Source organism: Narcine bancroftii, chromosome 13 (genome assembly GCF_036971445.1).
Source record: "Narcine bancroftii isolate sNarBan1 chromosome 13, sNarBan1.hap1, whole genome shotgun sequence".
NCBI lineage: Eukaryota > Metazoa > Chordata > Chondrichthyes > Torpediniformes > Narcinidae > Narcine > Narcine bancroftii.
In genome coordinates, this window is record NC_091481.1 from 32288390 (window position 1) to 32314168 (window position 25779).

General features: G+C 42.9%; 1 protein-coding gene and 1 long non-coding RNA gene across 4 annotated transcripts in view; one reads left to right on the forward strand and one right to left on the reverse strand.

Annotated features, from left to right (window-relative positions):
• The window catches only part of lmo3 (LIM domain only 3), a 78361-nt gene that overhangs the window by 26664 nt on the left and 25918 nt on the right, over positions 1 to 25779 (forward strand). The gene's annotated exons all lie outside the window — the stretch shown is intronic.
• LOC138747941 (uncharacterized) lies at positions 2606 to 6076 on the reverse strand. Its single transcript, XR_011347735.1, has 3 exons — positions 5914 to 6076; positions 3757 to 3982; positions 2606 to 2924 (listed from the first exon to the last, which is right to left on the reverse strand). It is a non-coding gene; the product is annotated as an uncharacterized lncRNA (long non-coding RNA).

Consider the following 25779-nt stretch of genomic DNA (forward strand, 5'->3'; position numbering starts at 1 on the left):
TATTTGGCAGTAATGTACGCAGGGGTTAAATTCTGGGCACAGTTAATGTCTTCCCATATTACTGTGGCATAACTAGCAATGTTTTTTTTTTAACATTTAGAAGTATTTTGCACACATACCATGACCCACCCTGGGTCTATGGTTTTCCATTTGCCTTTGTACTGCTTTTTCCCCAACAGCAAAATCACCAAGTATTCATTGTAAAACATTTGTAGGGGTAAAAGGCAGACGGAGTTCAATCTGAGGTATTACATTTGTGAGATCAAATATGTGGTGGTACACCACTGGCCTTCTGCAGGGGGCAACCTCTGTACCTGCAGGAGTGTAAGGGGACAGGGCAACACCTGGCCAGCTGTCAGTCAGCCTGAATGGATCAAGCCCCACCTGGTCAGGTGTCAATCACCCCCTTCGGGATATAAGCCTGCGCCGACCTCCTGAGGCCTCACTCAGAGTTGCTGCAGCCACAGCCAGCCTGGCTCTGTGGAAGTCTTTGTGGATTAAAGCTTGTTGTACAGTCTGACCTTGTGTGTGACTGATTCTGGCAAACAGCGCATCACAAAATACAATGGGAAATTGCACAGGTAATGGCAGGACCCTTGACTGGAATGACGTACAGAAGGATCTTGGAGTCCACAGCATGAGTAAGGGTGTGTGATGTGGTTCCCTTCGCTGGGTGGGGTATTGAGTATAAGAGAAAGGAAGTAGTGTTTGAACTGTCTAAAACTTTGGTTAGGTTGCACTTGGAGAATTATGGGCGGATCTGGTCACTATTATAGGGAGGTTTTCAAAAGGGGTTCAGAAGAGATTGACCAGAATGCTGCCTGGTTTAGCAGAGGCTAACAAATTTATGTTGTTTTCTCTGGAGCTGTGGTGGCTAAGGGGTTTTTGCCCAGGTTAAAAGTGTCGGATCTAAGAGGGCATGCATTTAAGATGAGAGGGGAAAAGTTTTTTGAGGGAGGTGTGCAAGGCAATTTTTTTTACTCTTAGATTAAAAGATATCTGGACGTTGCTGCCAGGAGAAATGGGAAATGGGGTAAAACACGAAAATCTGCAGATGCCATGATTGTAGTAAAAAGCACACAGGAACGCTAGGGGAACCTGACTGGTCTCGCGGTGTCTATAGAGGTAAAGATATCTTGCCAATGTTTTGGGCCTGAGTCCTTTTTCAAGGAATAAGCAAAGAGCAGGAAAGCATAAGAATGAAGACTGGCCAGGGGAGGAGTCCAGACCAACAAAAGGTGCTAATTGGCTATGATAAGAGGTGAGAATTGATTTTCTGAAAGGAGACAGTAGGGAAGAGGGATGGGAGACAGAGCTACGAGGTGGGGGGGGGGGGGAAGTGACGGGTGAAGAAAAAGAGCAGAGGGGATCATGAAGACCGGACAAGATCTATATAAATGGGAAGATTCCAAACCACCTCCCACTTTTCCAAACCATAGCATGTTTAAACTTAGAAAAAAAATCAGAATTGGTACTATTGACCCTTTAATTAAATTTGAAGAAACATGGAGACCATTTATTCAACATTTTCATATGTCGATCCTTTCCAAATCCTCTTAACTTTTATTTGAGTGTAGAGGAGTGGAGTTAACGGCAAAATAATTGTTTAAACGGTGATATATGGTAGCCCAACTTTTGTTTTCATTTTTGTTTGTTATTTTAGTTAGGGGGATATTTTTGTAATTAAATTTGATTCTTTTCATGTTTGGCTTTTAAGAGGTTGGGATGTTCAGTTTACATATGTTACTCAGTGTCTGTGTTTGTACACGTTAACAGTTGTTAATGCAATCCTGATCTCTTAGTATTATTAACCATATAACCACATAACCATTTACGGAGCGGAAAGAGGCCATGTTGCGCCCTCTTCAGGCATATTATGTTTATTAATCTGAAACTTAATAAAAAGATTGAAAAGAAAACAGGGCAAGTCGATATTAATGCCATCTGGTTGGAAGGTGCCCAGTCACAAGTTGAGGTGTTGTTCCTCCAATTTGCGGCTGGTCTCAGTCTGGCAGTGCATGAGACCGTGGACGGGCATGTCAGCAAGGGGAATTGAAATGGGTAGCCACTGGGAGATCCATGCTATTGTGGTGGACAGAGCTGAGGTGCTCAACAAAGTGATCTCCCAGTTTTTCTGACGTAGAGGAGAACACTGGATATAGTAAATGACCCCTGGAAGGACTCTTTGGGGTCCCAAATGGTGGGTAAGGAGGAGGTCTGGGTGCAAGTGGAGCATCTCCTGTGGTCATAGGGCTAGGTGCCAAGGGGACAATTGGTGAGGAGGGAGGAGTGGACAAGGGAGAAGGTGGGGAGAGGAATATGTGTCTAATGGTGGGATCACGTAATAGGTGGCGAAATAGCAGAGGAGGTTGTGTTGGACACAGAGGCTGGTGGGGTGGTAGGTGAGGACAAGTGGAATCCTGGTTTTTCTAGGGGGTAGAGGGGCCCATGACAGTTGTGTGAATAATGGAGGATATACAGGTGAGGGGGAAGTTGATGGTGGTAGAAAGTCACGCTGTTTGAAGGAGGAGGACAATTCTGATCTGGCCTGGAAGACCTTGTCCTGGAAGCGGAGGAGGTGAAAGTAAACACAATTGTAGCATTGAGGCTTCTATGCAGATGCATTGAACATGAAGGGAATGGAGGAATATGGATGATGTGCATGTAGAAGCGGTTTAGTTTAATTTGGCATCGTTTGGCACAGATATTGTGAGGTGGAGGGCTGTTCTTGCGGTATACTCTTCGATGTTCTTCTTGCTTTATCCTTTTTTTAAAAAGGTGACCCCAACACCAAAAGTGGGGCAAGAGATTTTCATGGATGTGATGTTTTCAGAAGCTATCTCATCAAATGAGGTTATGAACAGGTTATGCTGTGGTTCTGCTTTCTTCTGTGCATAGGGACGATGGAGATTTATCCTGATAGTCTAGCAAAAAAAGCCACATGATGAAATGAATGTAAACCATTTAGTTTAGAGACAGGGTAGCAATGTGATTAAATTGCTAGATTAGTTATCTGGAGGTACGAATTGATCGATAGATGCATTCAAATCCCATGACTGCAGCTGGGCAATCCAAATTCAATTAATTAAATATGTTCTGATGCCTTTAAAGGCAGTGTCAGTAATTTCATAACATTCATATTTTCTTGCAAAAATTGACCATTTGGCCAACTGGCTCTTTAAAAAAAAAAATAATCCCTTTCCTGCAACATTATTTCTATGGCATATTCATCAACTACCCCAATTCTCCAAACACCCTCCTGCATGGGGTCATTTATGAGTTCCCATTAACTTGAGTTCACAGTCATCATGTCCCAGAAAACCACTGCTTGCCAGATTGAGCATCCCCGACAGGTTTGTGGCAGTGGTATTCTGGTCCGGTTAGGCTGCAGGTCCACCTTAATGGTGCTTGCCTTCCCTTGAAAAGTGGGGTGATTAGGAAGGAGTATGAAATGACCTTGCCATTCTATAGATGATTTTTACTTGCTCAATCAAAATCCTGCTTTGATCATTTTTAATATTCAAAGAAAGGGCTCTCGACCATAATCTTTCACAGTCTCAATATATCTTGATTTGCTTTACAGCCAAAGCATTATTTTTCCAAAAATAGGCTTTATTCACAATAAATTATGTACAAAATCTATTCCACGTCTTTGTGCCCTTCATGTCATGTCTATACATTTTCATAATTGTACATCATTGCATTTGCTCTCTATTTACACCATTACCCCCACTGTGGCACCTGGTCATTACTCACTGTTGTTTGAAGTGTTTTTCCTCCATTTCAGCTCCTCAATGTCTGGTGATGGAAGAACTTTAAACTGTGGTCCTTCTCCACAGCGCCCTTGCATTGGCTGCATCAGGCCTCCGTCTGTCCTCCTGTACCCTGGAATGTACCAGTCGGCAGCATTCCTCCATGTGCAGAAGTTTAGGCCAAAGGGTGTCTCTCACCGAGTCAGTCGATGAGCATCTCCAAGAACAGCCTGTAAATCAGAGTATACTTTGACAGCCTGCTGCTGGGAATGAACCCATGACAAGGACCCTTGCATCCGTCTCCCCACACCCTGAGTGAATCTGCATTCAGTATTGTCATAATCAGGGATGCAGTGCTGATGGTGACACAGCAGCCTCTTACAATCAGCAGAAATATAAATATCCAGTCATTGCATTAAAGTGTTGATAATAGCTGTTTCTGTGGAGAATTCCCTTGCATTTCTCCTGTTCAAATTGTGGCATGAAATCTTTTGCAACCCTCCGAGACCCCTTGAATGATCTTGCACTGCTTGGATTCTGGTTGCTTCAAGTTTAATCTGGAAATCTGCGGTCTCTGCATTTAAACCTGATACAATCCTTGGAGCATGTAGATTGAAGAATTAATGGTAGAGCCTGTAGTTAAAATTGAACAAATACATTTTCCATGATTTCAGTTCTGATGCAGAGAAATGAGTGTTGATTAAAGGGTGACGCCCCAAAATGTTGACTGACCATTTCTCTCCAATGACACACTGAGTGCCTCCAGCTTGTCACTGCTCACTCACCCTGATTCAGTTTTAAATGTGATTTTCTTTTTAATTTGTATTTGCACCTGGGTTATATTCATGAATTTTGGTGATCACAAATGACCTGTGGAGCCATTTTACAAGTTATTTATCTGCGTGTGATCTTTGGTACCAAAATGCACATATAACAATATTGATATTCATGAAGGATAATTTATCCATGAAATTCAAGTTTGTCATCTGATTATACAACCCAATGAAACAGCATTTTCCAATCCTCGGTGCTGTGGTGCGCTGTCGGTCAGAAGCAAGCACACAAAACCAAAAGACTGTACAACAGGCTTTATTCGACGTAAACTTCCACAGAGCCGGCTGTGAGGAGAGCTGCTGTAAGCTCTGAGAATTACTTTGAAGGGCCGGTTCAGGCTTATATTATCCTGGAGGGTGATTGACACCCGACCGAGTGGGACTTAGTCCACTCAGGTCAGCTGATTGACAGCCAGCCAGGTGTTGTCTTGTCCCCATGCTCTTCTGCAGGTACAGAGGTTTCCCCCTGAAGTAGGCCAGTGGTGGACCACTGCAAGCACACAGACAGAGATAACGCACAAACAAACAAATGATGGATATGCATAATGCATGCATATAAATTTTTAAATAAATAAATGCTGTTATTAAATAGTTGAATCAAGGAGGGTTCAGATAAGTCATTCAACAGTCTCACTGGCAGTGGGAAGAAGCTGTTTCTTGGCCTGGTGGTTCTGGTTCTGATACCCCTGTATCTCTTTCCTAATGGAAGTAGCTGGAGTGTGCTGTATCCGGGTGGTGGGGGTTCTCACTAATTTTTGCGAGCCCTCTTTAGACGACCATCCCAGTAAATCCCATCGACTGGGGGAGGGAAACCCGAGTGATCCTCTCTGCCCCACTTATGGCCCTGCGAGGATTTCTATTTCCATTCCTTCCTGTATTTTTGGCATTCCCAGGACTTTTGGGATCCATTCTTTTATAAATTCTTTCATATTTTTGCCTTCTTCATCTTCCTTTAGGCCCACTATCTTTATATTGTTTCACCTACTATAGTTTTCCATTATATCCATCTTCTGAGCTAACAACTGTGTTCCTTTAACTTTTTTATCACTCTCTTCCAATTTTCTTCTTAAGTCGTTCACTTCCATTTCTCCAGCCATTTCTCATTCTTCCACATTTTCTAATCTTTTCCCTATTTCTGTCATGACCAGCTCTATTCTACTCACTTTTTAACCATATAACCATATAACCGTTTACAGCACAGAAACAGGCCTCTTCTGTACTTTACATTTTTCTTTTCATTTCACTAAATTCTAATGTCAACCATTCTTTTAATGCTTTCATTTGTTCTTGAAAATAATTTTTATCTATATACTGTCCATCTATTTTACCTTCTATTCCTCTGTGCAGAGCTTGGCTTCTTCTTTTTCTTCTGTATCTGCTCTTCAGTTTGTGTCTTCTATTTCTCTTCCTTGTATCTGTGTCTCTTCTGACTTTCTTGTTGAGCTGCTTGCTTCATTTCGTTGGGTGTTTTTTTTTTGCATAGCTTCCTGTTGTTGGTCCTCTTCTTCTGGGCGAGTTATCTGTTGGGCTTCCTGTTGCTGTTTTTTCTTTCTTATCACTCCCTTTCCCGTTGCTTTCCTCTTCCAACTGAGAGCCCTGCTGTCGGGCATCTCTCAGCTGGTCGCACTGTGTAAGTTCACTCCACAGCTGGGCCCCCCTCCCGTCGGTGTTTTCCTTTTCCTTGGAGTGCGCATTGCGCACTTCTGTTTGACTCAAAGAGCCATTTTTGCAGTCCCGCGTTCGGGAGGTCGCGACCCTGCAGGGTCTCCACTAACCTCAGGGAGCGGGCTCCTCTGTCCATGGTGGGTCCCTGCCTCTTCATGCGGGTAAGACCTTCTCCTTTCTCTTCCGGCGTCTTTCCTTTTTTTTCCTGTTGTTTTTGGTTTTTATTTGTTGTGTTTTGTGTTTCTTGAGCTTTGCGTTTTCTTCACTTTATTTCTTCTTTTCTGGAGAGGGCTGGTATTCTCCTACCGGCCACTACTCCATCACATGACTCCTCGCCCTGCAAGGATTTCTGATGTACATTTTATCTTGCAAGTATGGGCCGATATTGGCAGAACTCTGCAGTTGAGCCAATCAGCATCTAAGGTATTGTTAAATGTTTTGGTTTAAGATTCTATATCAGGGCCTAAAGCGTTGCAAATTTTCCTGCACAGATGCTTTTTGACCTGATGAATTCTTCCAGTGCTGAGATTTTTTTTTTGTTTGAGATTGAAATCATCTGCGGTCTCGTTTGCCTTCTATTTATCCAAGAATACTGCTGATTGTGAGTTAGTGGATCTAATGCTCTAACAATTGCAGTGTACCATCAAATTAGTTCTATCGGGATGATTTGAAAGTACCAGTGAACCACCACATAACTTGTCTAAGGAGGCATGACTTCAGGACAATAAGTTGTTCCACATTTTAAATTAAAACTACGTAGATAAATGAGAAGGAGATGCAGCGTCTTGAGGAAAACTGGTGTATAAAACTGTTTAACACTTGATATTCTCTCCAGGGGGGAAAAATACAATTTTTTTCTTAAAATTTCTGAAAAGTGTTTGCTTGCGGGAAGCTAATGTTTTAAAGCAGGGTCTCCTCCGACTTATCCAAATGCCTAACAATTTAAATATCTTTGATTTGGCTGGGGACTACTCATGTTGGTTATTCTTCACAGTCAGGACAGTGAAGTTCTTATCTCCAACGTGCTCTAAACAAACATTTCTAACTTCACAATTCCCCAAGAGTGTGAATTTTCAAAGTGATTTCCCATGACAAATCCCCAATCTGCCAACTCTTAATATTCATTCTCCTGTGATGTGTGTGTGTTTTTAATCTTATTCCTGGAGGTATGAAAGTGCATTTCCAGGTCATGGGATTTGTCGATTTTTTTTTTCATTCAATTTAAAAAAATGATACTATTTAAGAAAATAATCAATTTCCTCTTTTTAAGGGGAAAATAACAAATTTAAACTGTTTATAATCAAGCAAGACGTGATAAATGTAAGCACTAAGTGCAGTTGAAGATGAAATTTCTCATGATTCTTGAACATTAATGCTTAACATCTGCAATTTAGTAGAAGTAATGGAAGCCCCTTTTCCACTGGCGTCCCCGTTAATTGGCCGTGCGGTGTCCCGGGATGGGAAGCCCTTTGTGCTGTTTCCACTGGGCCACCCTTAACTGGGACACTAATTGCTTTTCCACTGAACACAATTTGTCCCCGGGGATCGGAGCGTTCTACCTTCATCTGGAAGCGGGTAACTTTCTGCTGTCCCTTTCGCTGGGGAGGTTAATCCCCAGTGTGAAATAATATCATTCAACGCTGACATTTCCTTTTCCACTGGACCCTGTCCCAGTAAATTCCCAGTTGATTCCTGGGACAGTGTACCAGTGGAAAAGGAGTTACCGAAACAGGAAATTGACCATTGTAGATGAAGCCTGAAATTTGCAGTCAAATAGCAAGAAAAAATGGGAATAAAAATGAAAAACATTTAACATAATTTTGAAGATACACAAAGCTCCATGAGAGGGATTTTCCAAAGGGTACAAGGTTTTATGTCAAACCATTGCAATGAAGTCATAGACATATTTTAATTTAGAGATATAGAACAGTAACAAGCCCTACCAGTCCACTGGCCCACATGCCCCCATGTGATCTATTAACCCCATACCTCTGTGGAACATGGGTGGAAACGTATATGGACACGGGGAGAACGTATGCACTCCTTACAGATAGCGCTCGATCGAACCCAAGTCGCTGACGGTGTAATAGCATTGCACTAACTACTATGCTTTTTTTTTAAAAAAAGCCCAAAAGCACCGGGGTGGGAAGCCATTTGGCCCACCAAGTCAAGACTGACCACCCATTTTAACACTAGCACTACCCTAATCCATTTTATCTCCCAGCATTCCCATCGAATCCTCCTAAATTCTACCACTCGCCTATACACTGGGGCCAATTTATAGACTGCACGTTCTGGGGATGTGGGAGGAAACCACATTTGTTTTGACAAAATTGTGCAAGATCCTATATAGCCATAAACCTCACAAAATGCTTCCAAATTATTCTTTTTTTTAAAAAAAATCACCTCTAGGCTTTTTGGATTCAAATTATTGCAGTGTTTGAGATGCGGATAGGAACTGCAAAATGTTAAAGAGATGCACAGACACTGGAATGTGAAGCGAGACCCAATTGCCGATGTCGAAGGGTTCCAGCTCCAAATGGCGGCTCTTCATCTGTCCCCACTGATGCTGCTGAACTCCTCCAACAGCGTCTGCTTAGCTTGAAATGAAGCAGTTTTAGGAGAATGGGGAATTTAACACTTTAGAATTTTCATTAATTGAATCAATTGAATCAAATGTTTTCTTAAAACTGCCTACTGGTTTACAAAGGAAAAAAATAATCGTTTGCTAGTTCAAATCAGAAACTCCTGTGTTTGATTGAAGTCATGCCCCCCTTTAGAAAATCCTATCATCTTTAAATGCAGGCATTGTTCTCATTCTGAAAAGCTTTGATTGTAGAACTATTTAAATCATTTTGTAATTACAATATGTTGTGACTGAAATTACTGCATGCTAATTTTCGAGCTGCGGTACAATTTATTGCTGAACGACTCATTAATAGAGCAGGGTGAGTGATTATCAAACTGCCTCGCCACACAAACAAAAGGAACTGCTTGCGTCTTTTCTGAAAATGTCTGATAAAATGCTGAAACAACTCTACTTTGTGCAAGATTGGGGGGAGGTGTGGGGGGGGGGTGGTGGCTGGAGACCCTTTATACTTTGGCAGCTTGGAAAGTTTGTCAGTCGCAAATGAGTGGTGGGGGGGGGGGGAAGAGAGAGAAGAAACAAGGACTCTTTGGACTGCATTGAAAGAGTGGCTGTAACCAGAGCATTGACTTGCAGTTAATTAAATCAAGTTTCTGCATCCCTGCACCCAAGTTTGAGAGCTGACACTTCAGTAAAATGTATCCTTGTAAGGTTTGCCCTCTTGGCAAAAGGGGCAATAATTCATCATTAGGATATCAGAGTCCAGGTGTAGATGAAAACTGAAGGCGCCTCCAGTGAGACCTGGAAGGTGCAAGAAGGAAGAAAATTTTATCTGAAATACCAATCCCTGGCTGCAGCAAAATGTATAATTAAGATAATATTGCTTCAAGAGTTCTTTAATGATTAAAAATCACATATGCAGAATCCATAAATTGGAGGGCAACAAATTGGAAGGAAGGAGTTTGATAAAATAACCTGGCAGAGTTGAGCTCTGTGCAAGTGTGGTGAAAATCACGCTGCCGGTTCAACCGTCACAAGAGACCAGGGCTTATTCCAAGGACTTTGTTTAGATGCAACAAATCATTTGTCTGTTATTAACCCAGAGCTTGTAATTATGCAGATTGCCATAGATTTTCCTCTGCCTGGAAGTTAGATTGAGGGTTGTTCACACTATAGCAGGCAGCTCAGGGCTGGCCATGCATTACTGAACTTGCCACATTTATCATGTTGACTGATGGCAAGAGGAGCAGGTCTCGGGTCCCAGTGGTTAATGTAGTGGGTAATTAACTGTCATTTGCCTAGTAATAGGGCTGATGATCAATGGTTTGTGTGGAAACAAATTCTAATCAGGTAGCTGATAAATGCTTGGGGAACCAAAGCGATTTAAATGGGCTGGTTTGGGGAAAGAGGGACTGCAGATATTGAAATTTAATAATAAAATTCATCTTTTATTTTGAAGCAGAATTAAAATTCTGTGCTCCATATAATTTTGTGGAAACAAAATTGTTGATTTTGGTTTTTTTTTGTACTGGATTAGTTGGGATTGCATTTGAAAAGCTAGAGTCATATTTTGTGATCAGACATTTGATTCTGCAGGCTGTAACTTTTATTGATGGGGCACATTCCCTTAAGAGGTTTGGGGATCATTCTAATAAGTATTTTGGCAAATAATTTACAATTCCCCAGCTTATTACCCTGCATTGGCTCAGGATATGCATGAAAATAATGGAGTTCTATGGTCAAACAATTACTAATGCATAAATAGCCCAGTAATTTGTGGCAAGGAAGCAGTGACCCCTGTGGTTTGGGAACTATCACAAATTTTTTTAAATTTTAAGCCCCTTTTACACAATCTTCTGAAGCCCCTATCACCCTGCCAACCCACTAAATAGGCAAGTAAATGACCTGAGTTGTAATTCCAGCTGAGCTGTCGGTGCTGGACCATGAAATCTCAAGTTCGTGAGCCCGTTACCCACTATCTTGGATCTAAGGGGGAGCCTAAACTTTGGTGGAGACATCCCGAGTGGCGTGTTACGTGCACACAGGGCAGTGAAATAATTTATGGAGGAGTGTGGGGGGAAAAAAAGTGCACAATTTAATAAGATCATGGGAAAATCTACTGCAGTGGGCGTCAGGCTGTTCAAACTGACGACAGACCCACAGACCAGCTCCCTCACAATCCGGCAGACCTAGTGTCAAATCTAGGTCCCTGAGCCTTCAAGCGACACTCTCATAGAACAGGCAGTCCTTCACGGTGCCCTGTTATATGTTTGGAGATTTCCTCCTTGGCCCTTATCAAGAGGAGCTCCTCCCAGTTGTCTACCATTATCTCAACACTAATACTAAAACTACATGTGCCATGTCAATACTACACTAACAACTACACTAAAAACCTCTGAAATATAACTGCACTGATATTAAAACTACCAGACTGACGCATGCATGCAGGCACTGATGTCACCAATGCTACCCAGTAAAGCAGATGACCCGTTCACATTGGAGCTGAGTCAACTCGACTCAGCTCTGATGCCCACTGGAGAGTGTTCACACTGGCATGTGACCTGCTAAATGCCCAGTAAACTGCCAGGTTCAACCCACGTTCAATGGCAGTGTCAACAACCCACGTTTAAAGCCAGGTCAGATCAGTGTTCGCACTGAACGAAGACAAGCCAGTTCAGTGTGACATTTTATATAGGGGCCCAGCATCGTGGTGCAAAAGGTGGTGGGACCTGCAGCATTATAGCGTTGACATCCCAGGGAGAGTAAGTACTGGGATGAAAATGACCCCCCACCCCCCCAAATCCTGGTTTTGTCGCATTCAAGCAAGTAGGTGAAGCGGTTAAAAGGCAGTTAATTAGTATCTTTTGAGGGCAGTTTAAAAGGACCTGTTGTCTCGCTCAGCTGTTAGTTTTGTAAAAGCAAGGGTTTTTCATTAATCTCCCCAATATGGAGGGATATTGCCTGTGAGCATGAAGTTTGAGCTAGTGGAGTTGTTCTAGTGAACCGGTGGAGACTCGAAAGGCTGACATGGCCTGTTTCTGCTCTGTTATAATACAGAAACATGCTACACATATTGTTACGAGCCCAGAGGACCCCAAAACCCAGCAGCAATAGATATTCACTAAGACAAATGGTTACTTCTCATTCCTCGAAGTTCACTGGTTGCAGGCAATTCTTAGACTGTGCACGGAATTTAACATGTATGAAGTTCACCAGGCTTTGGTGCTCGAAAGGTAAATGTTTTCCACTCAGGAAGGTTCTTGTTGGTTTTCAGAGAGAGATGTGCTTCCATCAGTCATATAGTGTCTTGCTGAAGACACTTGCCCAATCAGGGTTTTCCAGATGATAACCTCGTTCTTTCAGGTCACCACAGAGTTCCTTCTTGTTTCACTTATTCCAAGTGAAACATTAGACAGCCAGTCCTCTCTTCTTGCATGGACCACAAGGGCTTTGACCAGGCCATCTTCCAAACTGGGGCTTCTTGCCAGCTTGTCCTGTTCCAGCTACTGCTGCTGAACTGTACAATTGATGTCTGTCTGTCTGTCTGTCTGTCTGTCTGTCTGTCTGTCTGTCTCTCTCTCTCGGCCTTTATTCCTGTGACAAAATAAAAAATACTTTAAAATTCTGGAGAGGCTCAACAGGTCAGACAGCGTCTGTGGAGAAGAAAGCAATTAATGTTTCAGGCCAATAACCGTTATTCCAATGGACAGGATATCATCTGGCAGCACTAACTGTTTGTTTGTTTTTTTAATTTAAGATTTGCAGCAATTGCAGATTTTTCTCCAATTCCTGCAACACCACTTTCACACTAGCCCTGAAGTTCTTCCATAGTGTTCAGGGAGTCTTCATGTAGATTGACTCCATTTCACTCTTTTATCTATGAGGCCTGTTTTTTTCAATGCTTGAACCACATTGGTCAAGACAACAGAGTTCAGATGTTACCTCTCAGGCCAGATTCATCGGGCCTTTAGTTAACGTGGTTCCAGAAATTAATGCTGAAATGTTTACCAGATTGAGGATTTTAATAAAAACACACCGAAATGCTCAGCTGGTCTTTTCAGTGTTCATAGGAGACAAAGATATATTGCCGACATTTTGGGCCAGAGCCCTTCTTCAAGGATGAAGCAGAAATTTTAAGCATAGAAATGCACTGAACTCAGTGCCCCAGCAAAGACTAATCTTGGCTTGGCCAAATTTGGTGACCATGTTGCTAATTATTCCTAGGTATCATGATTCCTTCATGCATTCTACCTTGAGGCAACACCACCTTGTAGCTGGAACACTGAAAATCTTTGGTCTTATTTTACCAATTCCTGGGACATCAGTTTTCTCTGCATCATGGAATTCTAGGAGGGCAGGGCTGCCATTGCTCGATGCATCACTCAGTGGAGGATAGGCGCCCCTCTCCCTCTGGATGCCTGGTGGTGAGGGTGAAAGGATGCAGAGAACTAGTTAATAGTAGCCCACTGGGAATGGCAAAAATGACTACTTTAACCAGCTCATTGAGGGCCAATTTACAGATGAGCCTTTGTGAAAAGGGCTAGTGAAGTAACAGGCCCTGAACAAAGACCGCTTATTCCTTGCTCCACTCTGATCTCAACGTGAGAAAGGTGGTAATAACAATAAGTTGGAAGGCGTGCACAGGATGTTGCCGGGACTGGAGGCTTGAGTGAGAGGAAGAGTTTGGAGAGGCGGGTCCTTGGTCCACAGAGGTGACCTATAGTTTATAAAATCATGTGGTGAATGGAGGAAGTGAACGCTCACAGACTTTCCCCCAGGGTACTCGATACAAAAAATGGATTTAAGGGGAGAGATTTTAGAGGGACCAGAGGGTCAGCTTTTTCCACTCACAGGGCGGACTGTATCTGAAGCAAGCTGTCAGAGGAAGTTATAAAAGCTGATACGGTTATAACTTTGAAAAGGCATTAGGATAGGAAGGGCTTAGACATGGACTAAATGGGACAAGCCCAGGATGCCAACTTGGTCGGCATGCATAAGCCAGGATGAAGGACCTGTTTTGTGGTTAATGACTATAAGTCAACCATGAATTGAAACAAAACTGATAGCAACACTTGAAAGTTGGATCATGAAGTGGGATTTCAATTTCTGAGGGATTGCTGTTTAATTGGACTTTTTGGTCTCTCAATAAGCTGTGGAATAGAAGTTAAAATATATTTATATTTGTTTATATCTCATTATTAAGATAATACAATTAGTCGCTTAACAAAAAATTGTCTATTTGATTGTCGGATTCTGTGTCTGTATGATTTAGAAAGAGGCCATTTTATCTGAGCAGCTTCCACAGCAATCCCTTGCCCTCACTGTTTCCTTGTAACCTGTTCTTCCCTCATTCCTATCAACTCCCCATCCCCAAATTCTATCCCAAATCAACTCGGTCAATTTACAGTGGCAAATTAACCTGCAAATGGATATGTCTTTGGGTTGTGGGAGGAAGAACATCCTGTTCAATGTGTCCTGGTGTGCCTTCAGCTCCGCCGACTACATAGAATGGCCCCAAGTCCCTGTGGTTGCACCCAGCAAACAGGAACTTGGAGCAAGCTGACATTCTCCCATTTATAATGATAATACATTTCTGTTTGGACACGCGTGGTATTAGGAAACTGCTTTTCTTGTTTTTTTTATGTGATTTTTTTTCTTTTTCCACTCTGAGGTGTCTCCCTACCTTCCGGGAGTGGCCGTTCACACAGGAACAACCAAAGCTCCAAATATCCATAATCACACCGTGAGTTCAGGAAGAATTCAAGGAGGCTGGACGTCCTATCCATTAGTCCGTTAGTCACAGACCGACTGCAGTTCAATTTAGACCGCAGGTGATCCGTGAAAGTAACTGGGGGGGGGGGGGTCGAGGTGGTAAAATGCTGGAATGGGAATGAGTCCTGATTTTCCTCCGTCCGATCTGTTCTGGGAAATTGGGAATAATTTCCAGGAGCGCTGTGCGGTCCTCCTCCTTCTCGTCGCACTTTTCTATAGTCTCCAAGTTAATGACCCATTCTGTCAATCTCAAACTAATTGCCTTGCTGAGTATAATCAAGCCACAAAACTTTGTCCCCTTTGCCAATTTGCAGGAATAATTAGAACAATGGTTAAGAGAACACGTGCAGCCTACCAAGACCCCAATATTATAACCTAATCAGCAGGCCGTAGTTCAGACAAAAATATAAGCAACAAACTTGTTAAGCTGGGAACATCTCTCGCCAACTGCAGTGGGCAGGGTAAACCTGCGCTTTCAAACAGGCTGGATCTTTGAATTCTTTTGGTCTTTGAGACTCGTACTACCGTGTGCAGACTCAGCTGCATCACCCAGTAGGGTCTGAAGTATTTCAGCTAGCAAGTGTACAGAGAGGAATGCGGCTGGAAATACGGTATTGGTTCACAGGGAATGAGCGCGAAGTAACCGGGGGTCATTGACGAGGCAGGTCTCCTCAATAACACTTCACTGGATACAGTACTTGTGTCAATAAACCCTTGAGTTTCAAACTGAGGTATAACTGGAAAAATTGTTTTACTGTCTCCCCGGATGCTGCCTGACCCAGACACTGGTCCTGGGGGTGGCCAACATGATCTGATTTTAATACAGATTTTCATCATCTGCAATGATTTTTTTTTAAATCTTGCATTGTGCAACTCCCAGAGCCAGTTCCTCTGTTGTTGCTTGGAAATGAATTGAGCCCCTCCTGGGACAGCTAGTTCACTTAGTTCACTGCTGGTTTCTAACATGTAGACCAGCACGGGTCTCCTGGGGCATCCATCACCTCTGGTCTGGTGGGAGGACTAGCCTGTCGGACAACCTTCCAATGATTTGAGCAATTTCTGTTTCAATATAGCAAATCTCTGCCAAGTTTCTTTTCCCAAAAAAACTCAACAAAAATTAAAAAAAAAAAAAAATCCAGGGCAACCCAGTGAAGGAAAGAATTAAAGGAGCACGCCAAGAGCCTTTTGCGCTTTGTTATGCTGAGCTCGCTTTTAGGTAGCTGAATGCACGGGCCAATCCCATGCCAAATGGGCAGGAACAGTGACGCCTACTGGGGAATTTAATTTGACTTTACTATTGAAATAGATGCTCCTGAGGTACCATTAATTGGATGGCAGTTTCTCAGCTCCACTGGTACAGTGCACGCAGAGCAGACCTACTGCCAACTCACAAGTATTTTCTCTGCTGACCGTGGTAAAGCTCAAATTAAAAGCTGACAATTTAACCATTTTATATGCAGGCTTGTCTGGGCCAGTTTTTTGTTTAAACGAGTCTTTTTGAACTGCCCATTGGATAAGTTCTGTTTTTGTTTGAGAAGCCCAGGAAAAAAGAAAGGAAAACCAATAATGTTCCTGACTTGACAAAGTAAACCTGCCTGTTTGGGGATCTCTTTATACAATCTGAAAAAGGGGGAAAGCGACCGTTATAATCTTTGAGTGATTCCCATGCACAGTGATCAAGTTATGCACGTAATGCAAAGTTCCACGAAAGGTGGGTGAACTGTGAGTCCGTTCAGGTGTGAGTTGGGAAATGAGCCTGAACTCGAGCACTGGAAAAACGTATCCGATCTTATGAATCGGTCAGTAGATATTCTGCATCTTACCTTCAACTTTTAAAAAAATCCTTCAATCCATGTGCAAGATGGTAATGTCGCCCTTTCTCAATAGTTCGCATTTTCACATAGAAGCGAAATTAGGCCATTCAGCTCATCGAGCCTGCTCCACCGTTTGATCACGGTTGATTTATTTTTCCCTCTCAACCCCATTGTCCTACTTTCTCCCCATAATCTTTTACACTGGTACTAGCATGACACTAATAATAGCATGACAATCACTGTGTTAAATGTACCCGATGATTTGCCTTCTGCAGCCTTCTCTAGCAAATTGGGCAGTACGGTTGGCATAATGGTTAGAGCACCGCTTTTACAGTATCAGCAACTGGGACTAGGGTTTGAATCCCACGATGTCTGTAAGGAGTTTATACCTTCTCCCTGGGGGTCCCAGTTTCATCCCACCATTCAAAATGTACCGGAGGTGTCAGTTGATTGGGCGGCACGGACTCATGAGACAAAGTGGCCTGTAACCGTGCTGCATGTCTAAATTGAAATTAAATTAATTTCCCAGACTCGCCACCCTCTGGCTGAAGAAATTCCTCCTCTGTTCTCAATGTAATTTGTACTGAGGCTGTGCCCCCTGGTCCTGGAATCTCCCACAAAAGAGGGCTAATGCTAGAAATGGCATTCAACCAGGAGTATTGCGAACAGAGAGCAGATGTTCCGGGAAGGAATTCCCGTGATCAGTCCTGCTAATAAGGAGACGGCCACATTGGCATTAGCTTATTTATTGGCTATCAGATGCAGACTAGTTTATTGCTCTCAGCAATAACAATTGCTGCATTGAGAGGAGTGGTGGTGGAGGCTGGAACATTAGGGACATTGAAGACACTCTTTGGACAGGTACATGGATGAAAGAAAAATAGTGAGTTACGAGGTAGGAACAGTTTAGTTTTTATATTTGGTGGGAATATATAGATTGGCACAACATCAAGAGCCAAAGGACCTGTAATGTTCAAAGTTTATAAAAGAACCCTGTAAATGGTTAAGTGTTGACTGCAAAGCGCACACATCTATCTGGCTGAAAAAAGTTTTCTTCCCACAAATAAAAATCATGGGTCCACTCAACATTTGATCATTAAGTTACTTCACTGGCAGTATAAGCTCCTTACTTCCATAATAAATCTCAAAACAAATGAACCACTTGCCGGGTCCACCTATCTAAGTTCTTCCAGCCATCCGCCATGCTATTGTACTTCAGGTGCGACCATGCTCTTTGGAGCTCCTAAGAATGTGGAAGGAAAGAAAAAGTAACTTTTCTTTTTAAAGTTAAATTTTAAGTTGCTGCACAATTGGAAAATGTTGGTTGAGGCCGGTTGATGCACCTCCATGTTATACTGCGATTGTAAATGAGTACCCCATTGAGTTCAAGATTGAAACAGATGCGTGTGAAAATGGTGCATGCACTCCTCAACTTACAATGTGGTTACGTTCTGGAAAACCCACCAGAAAAAGATCGTAAGTGGATAAAGAATACTCTATAATTTACGCTGGGGGGGGGGGGATTAAAAAACATTAATGCGAGAGAGTAGGATGTACGATATTGTTTTGAGATGCTGCCATGGCCCAGCCTCACGAATAGCGTATTGCATGTCACAAGCACAGGAACAGATCGGAATTCGAAATAGGAAGTACAGATTCGAACCATCGTAGGTTGGACCGTCGTAAGTAGGGGGAGCACCTGTAGTTAGGGTCTGGTTGCGATAATATTCTACAGATTGTACAAGTCTGTTTATGTTAGTCCCCCGGAGTAGGGCTTGGCAAAGTTAAATGCTTGCCTGTGAAACACTAAAGTCTTCAGATGCTGCGATTGTAGTAAAAAAACAGAAATGCTGGAGGACCTCAACAGCTCGCGTAGTGTCCACAGGGGGTAAAGATTTATAACCGATGTTTTGGACCTGAGCCCTTCTTCAAGGTATTAGTAAAAAGCAGGCAAGCATCTGAATTAAAAGGCTGGGGAGTAGTGTGATAGGGTGGGATCCTATCACCACTGTATATATTTGCATATAGTGATAGTGATTGGCTGAGAGCCTTAGCCACACCTTCTGGCCAGGTCATAAGGAGCTGCACCTAACCAGATCCAGGTCAGTGTGGACTGGTCGACCTCTATGTCTTTTGGTAATAAAAGATTTGGCTTGAATCTACAAGTCTTTGAGTCATTCAACGTGCTACAGGGAGAAGGAAAGAAAGGGCAGGGGGAGAAAAGGTGAGAAGGGAAAGGGGGTTGGCTCTGTGAATGCAGGGTGGGGGGAGGGAAGGAAAGAGATAGAGGAAAGGAAACATGGGGATAGATGCTTGTGAAACATAACAAAGAATGTTACATATCTATAACATAAAGAATAGGCAATGTCATGAAGCAGAAAAATTGTAGCATGCTTGAATCAGCTATTACAGTTCAGAGATAAACACAAAACCAAAATCTGAAATTAAAAACTGCTCTGGGGAAAAGTTCAGCAGGGATGAATTTTGGGTTGATGGCTATTCATCAGACTAGGAATATTTTCAAGATGCAGCATAAATAGCTCACAAAGAAAAGCAGAACGGAATGTGTGTAATTTTTGTTTAAAAATAGAAGTTAGTAAACAACATTTGGAATGTTAAAGTAATGGAACAAACCAGGATATAGGGAACGTATAAAGTGGGATCAGGTAAATTGGTACCTTAAGTTATTGATGGTGGCAGGCTACGGACTGGTTGAAAGACGAGCTTGCATTAAGTTATGTTGAATTAGGACGAGGCTATCGCTTTAACGCTCTGCAGAATTGATTGAGAGGTGGTTGGTGGATCAGTCACACTTGTGGAAAGGGATCATTCAATCAATATTTGGTCTCCACTGCAGAGATCAAAAGCAGCAAGATCGGTGCAAGGGACTGAAGGTACTGTTCAAATGCTGATTCATCCGTACGATGTGTTAGGGGTTATGTTTGAAGGCGACACTGTAAATGACAGATTGGTGAAGAGCAGAGAGTTACAATTCAAAGTAATGTGCAGTGTCAATAAAGTAATGATGGGGCTTGTAGCCATGGGTATGCAAACTTAACTAGGCCTATTTTGAAATCAAGGCTTCTGCCAGACCCAATTTAAGGGACTATGTATGTCTATGCTCTGTACAGCATAGGTGATAGGATCCCACCCTATCACACTACTCCCCAGCCTTTTAATTCTGGTGCTTGCCTGCTTTTTACTAACACCTTGAAGAAGGGCTCAAGCCCAAAACATCGGTTATAAATCTGTGGACACTACGCGAGCTGTTGAGGTCCTCCAGCATTTCTGTTTTTTTTACTACAATCGCAGCATCTGAAGACTTTCGTGTTTCACAGGCAAGCATTTAACTTCGCCCAGCTATTTTCCCACTAGAATCACAAAGCGATGCAATCATCCATTTACAGGCAGTGGAACAATTTTGATGATTTCTCATTTATGCAAGACTTAAACATCAGCTCATCATTCATCATCCTTGAGCTATTATGGGGTTGTGGTCCATTTATGCATATGAGTTGCTCCCCAAGGAGGGGTTAAATCCCCCAAGTATAACGCAGAAGCAAGACATTCAACCCATCTGATCTCATACTGGCTTACGACAATGCCATCCCAGTACTCTCATTGCCTTCATTTCCCTGTGCCCTGCAACATTCCTGCTCCTGCCCTCCTTCTGTCAATTCTTTTGCCACTCACCCACAGCAAGGGGGAAGCTAAAGGTGTCTATCACCAACCCAGCATGTCAACGGGATGTGGGAGGCAGCTTATTCTTTCATGGGGAGAATGTGCAGACTCCATCCGAAGAGACCCAACCTGAAACATTAGCCCTTTTTCCACTGGCATCCCAGTTAATTGGCCACGCAGGGTTCCAGTTGAAGAAGCCCTTTATTTTCTGTTTCCACCTGGCCACTTTTAACTAGAATGAAAACTACTTTCCCCACTGACCACAAGTCATCCCTGGGAATAGGAGAGTCTACCTTTAACAATATTCTCAGGATGCAACCTGTCCTTTATCTACTAGTTTAAATGGCACACTGGCGTGCACTGATGCCAAGGATGTGAGTCGAGGCCAAGGTCATCAATCGCCAGTGTGCTGATCGTTTCCCTTTTCCCTTTTCCACTGGACACTTAACTGGAAATTGGCCGGCAATTCCCTGGACCAGGTTCCAGTGGGAAAGGGGCAACTGACTGTCCATTTCCCTTCTGTGGCTGCTTTCTGAATTGCTGGTTCCCTTCAGCATCCCTCTGTTCACTGAACAGTCAAGCTTCTACAATTTTTGGGATTCTTTATCCACGGATGCTGTTTGACTGCTGTGTTTCCAGAATTTTTGATGGACTCCAGCGAGGTGCGATACCCACCTGTTTCAAACCGGCATCAATCGTACACGTGCCCAAGAAAAGTGTCCAGCTTTCACTCGTGTCAGCAGACGAATTCCCTTGCGCACCTTCTTCCTCGGGTTGCCGAGACAAAGACAAGTGGGCATAGCTTAAAGATTAGGTGAGGGGTAGGAGGTTTAGAAGGGATGGTCACAGACCTTTGCAGCACAGTATTTTCTCCTTTCGCCCAGCAATATTCTTTCAACTCAACCGGATCCCTGGTGCCCCACTGGCTGCCCTCTCTCCAAGAATTTTGCAGCATGTTAAATTTGTCAATCTACTGGAATATTCTCCAAAGCCACATCCTAGGCACATTCCTGCATCTATGTCAGAAATGGTACTTTTAAAGGGTGCATATCTTGAAAAAGCCCCACGTCTGTGTTCATCACAAGAATAATATTTCTACCTTCCCTCACCAATACATGTCCCCCGAGAACTAGGCAGATTCCAGATTTATTTCCCAGTACTACCAGTAACCACAGAGACCAGCTGAGGAAACAATAGGCTTTAATACACAGAATAACCTTGCTGGCCCGGATCCCGGGATGGGAATGGCGACAAGGGAAAGATGGCTCGACCTTTATGGCCCAGGACCATAGGGAAGGAGTCATAGGGTATGAGTCATCTATGGGTGGGCCAGTTCCATGTATACAACTGACGATGATAACTATATACAATGAAGGAAACCTATCACCACACCAAGTATACATAATATCACATACAACTCTGAGATTCCTTTTCCTGTGGGCAAGGCAGAATTAGCACTTAGTGGAAAGGCAAAAAAAACTCTGCAAAATGTACATGTTAAAAAAAAATTAAGAAAAGTAAACCGATAAAGAAATGTAACAAACTGTACAATACAGAGAATTTTTTTTTTAAATCAATGAAATGCGAAAGAAAGAGTCCTCAAATGAGTCCCCGATTGAGTTTGTCATTGAGGAGTCTGATGGTGGAGGGGTAGCAACTGTTCCTGAACCTGGTGTTGCGAGTCTTGTGGCACCAATACCTCTTTTCTGATGGCAGCAGTGAGAACAGAGTGTGGTGGGAATCCTTGACCATTGCTGCAACAGCGTTCCCTGTAAATGTTCTCCATGGTGGGGAGGGTTTTGCCTGTGATGGGCTGTGTCCACTACTTTTTGAAGGACTTTCCATTCGGGGGTATTGGTGACTGCATACTAGACTGTGATGCCGCCACTTTCCGCCAGACATCTGTAGAAATTTTACAGATGCGCTTACCAATCCTCACTGATTGTGGTGTGGAGGTGAGGAAATCCAGGATACAATTACACAGTGGGGTGTTGAGTTCCAGGTCTTGAAGTTTGCTGATCAGCTTTGAGGGGATGATGGTGTTGAATGCCTAACTGTAATCTATAAAGAACATCCTGATGTATGTATATTGCTGTCCAGATGTTCCAGGGCTTTGTGTACAGCCAGTGAGATGGCATCGGCAGTAGACGTTGTTATGATAGGCAAAATGAAATAGTTCCATGTTACCACTCAGACACTGATCTGCTTCAACACCAGCCTTCCAAACCACATTATCACTGTCGAGGGGAGGGCCACTGGTTGATAGTCATTTAAGCAGGTTACTGCACTCTTCTTGGGCACCAGTACAATTGATGGCAGTTTGAAAGGGTGGGTACCACACCCTGCCTGAGTGAGATATTGAAGGTATCTTGGTCAGTCAGTCAGCGCAGATTTTCAATACTTGGCCGGGTAATCCGACTAGACCGGATGCTTTCCTCAGATTCACTCTCCTGAAGGCAGCCCGCCCGTCATCCTCGGATATGGACAGGAGAGGATCATCAGGGGCCATGGAGATGCAGAGGGGTGGTTCTTCCCCTTTAAATTGGGCGTAGAAGGCATTGGGTTCCTCTGGGAGTGTTCTTGGTGCCCGTGATTGGTCTGCTGGTTTTGTTTAGTCCAACCATTGGAAGCAATTGGATCTGAAGACATCATTTGGCTTATCTCCTTCCCTCTGTGTTGTGCTTCTGGATAGCCTGCCCAAAGGTGTGTCCATTTACTTAACGTTCCTCCGAGAAATGATGATCATTTGTATCTTGCAAGCTCCTCTGAAGTTCTGGTCAAATACTTAAGGGGTCATTGTAATGTTAGTTGGAATGGTTGATATCGCAGCAGAAGTTGGTTGAACCGTCTTCTCATCTTCTTAGATTTCCAGTTTGAAAAAAAAATCTGAAACTAAATACACTTTGGCAACATTTCCAATGAACTGATTCGACTTCAACAAGCAAAGCAAAAATGCTTGATCTCCACGATGACTTCTAACGATATTTTATTTCCACTTTTCTGCAAAGTATGATCGATAATTTTATAGAATTGAGATCATCAAAAGCGTATAATTGAGCTGAAGTGCAATTTTAGTTATTTTGATGTTGAAGTCCATTGTGGGGAGTCAGAATGAACTTCAGCATGTTCACAAGCTGAAGCTTGTATTTTCGACAATTTCATCATTTAAGATGCCTCCGTTTAGTTCAGAAGCAAAATTTATTGTCCTGAACAAGTCATGAAATTTGGTGATTGCAGCAGCGTCACAGAGCAAACATTCATATTATAACCATCTTACAACAATAACTTCAAAAAATAGTGCACAAAAAGTAAGGCAGTGTCTTTTGTTCATTGATTATTCAGGAATCAGATGGCAGCGGGGAAGAAGCTGCCCCTGTGCTGCTGAGTCCTCGTCTTTAGGCTCCTGTACCTTTTTCCCGATGGTAGCAGAGTGAAGAGGGCATGGCCTGGGTGGTGGGGGTCTTTGAGGATAAAGGCTGCTTTCTTTTTTAAGACACCACCTCACGTAGATGTCACGTAGTCTGGTGCCTGTGATGTCACAGGCCGAGTTAACGACCCTCTGGAGTATATTCTTGTCCTGAAACCTGGTGCCTCCATACCAGACAATGAAGCAATCAGCTAGAATGCTCTCCACGGTGCACCTGTAGAGGTTTACAAGAGTCTTCAGTGGCAAAGCGAATCTCCTCCGACATCTTGCAGTATAGCCGCTGGCGAGCCTTCTTTGTGACACCCAGAAATTTGTGGTTTATGACCCCTCTCCGCTACTGAACTCTCAATGGTGACTGGGTCGTGTTCCCCTGACTTCCTCCTGAAGTCCACAATCATCTCCTTGGTTTTACTGATGTTGAGCGCAAGGTGCGATGATGCGACCAATATTCTCAAGGCAATGCAAGAAATTATTTGAAAAATGAGCAAAGAAACCGGTTTATAGAAACAACTAAAGTCCAGTGTATCTTTCATTGCTCAAAATTAACAGAAATATAAATGAATGGGAATTTTTTGCAAAACAACTGGCTTCTCCAGTCAAGAATAGGTCCAGAAATGAATAGCCAGTAAGTATTGTATTGCGGCCCATTGTTAGTCACCATTGCTTTAAATCTTAGCAAAGCAGCTGAATTCGCTTGCAGATAGTGAACATAGAGTACCACTCCTGCTGCCGACAGCACCAGTCAAGAGCACCTCAGTGCCAGAATCTCCATTCCATTGTAACGCACTATTTCTGAAAGAAATATTCAAATTTTGCTCCACTTTGCATTTCACTGAAGAAGATTTGTGTTATTTCTAATGTCTTCCAATCCATCTCCGATATAAATTATGCTTTGAGTTTGATCAATGAAGGCATTTCCTCAAAAGGATTATTGTTTATCGTCAACTCTGAAAACTTGCCCAGAATCCCGATGCAGGGGGCTGAGGGCAGGAAGGGGCAGATCATTAAGAATCTACAGCTTGCATGTTGAAGATATGGATTCCAATTTTTTTAAAAAAAAACATTGATTTTTTTTCATCTGGTTATAAGCAATTTTCTCCAGGCATATAGTTCCGCTTTCCAACGAGTCATATCTAGATCCACTTCCTGGCCACCGCCAATGCCATCTTTACAAATTCCAATCGGTGTTTCGACAGCCTCCTTTTAGGCCTTGCATCTGCTCTGTTTCCCCGATATAAACAATTCCGGTATCTGTATAAATCTTAGCGATTTGTTCTGGAAGATTTCCCAAATCTTCCCAGAAAGGCCTCACCTTGGAACGTGACCAGGTTTCTTCGGTGTATCTAAAAGTTTGATCTGATATCTCTGATTTTAATTTGTGTAAATTTTTGTGGTGTAAGATATAATTGGTGCAAAAATAAATTGTATTGCACTAATCTATACCTTAGCTTTAATAGTATTGGTTATGCCGTCCTGACATGTCAGACCAGTTTTTCTCATCAATCAGTATACCCAAATCTGTCTCCCATCTTTGTCTAGATACCCATTTGAAGTAGGAAATCCGTTTTTGAAATAAATTTCTTTATCGTTCCCTTTCGAAGCAGAGTCTCCACTTCACGGCACTGCGGTAAGTTCATCATTGGACCTAATTTGTCCCTCAAACAATAAAGCATCCTATTTTTTTTAGCAAACCTTGGTTGCTGTAATTTAGTGCAAGTTTTGGATTTTTCTAAAATGGACATTTTCTTTCCCTCTGTGGAGCACAAGCTTATGCAATCGTGGAAAAATCCTAGGGTTAATTCCTGATGAACACCTAGTTTGAGCTCAGTTTCTGATCTCGACTTTGGGTAAGGGAGATCAGAATGGACAAAGGTTCCTCAACTCCTCACTCACAAACAAGTGACCGCAGTCTTTCAGTGCTAGGTGACCCCAGTGCTACGTGTGGCAGGTCATCGTTAGCAGTGAGCGCAATGCTATTGCAGAGCAAGTGGCCGGGGTTCAAATCTGGCGCGTTCTGTGAGGTGTTTGTGCATTCTCCCCACGACCTGCATGGGTGTTCTCTATGTGCTCTGGTTTTGACCCACTCTCTTAAAATGTAGGGGGTTAATTGGGTGCATTTTGACTGCCCCGGATTATTGGGTCGTTTGAAGGGCCAGTCTAAAAGTCCTAAGTGACCACAGATTTCTGGGTTTTTTTTGGTTTCAGATTCTAGTATCTACAGTTCTACTTGTTTGGTGTGCATGGATGC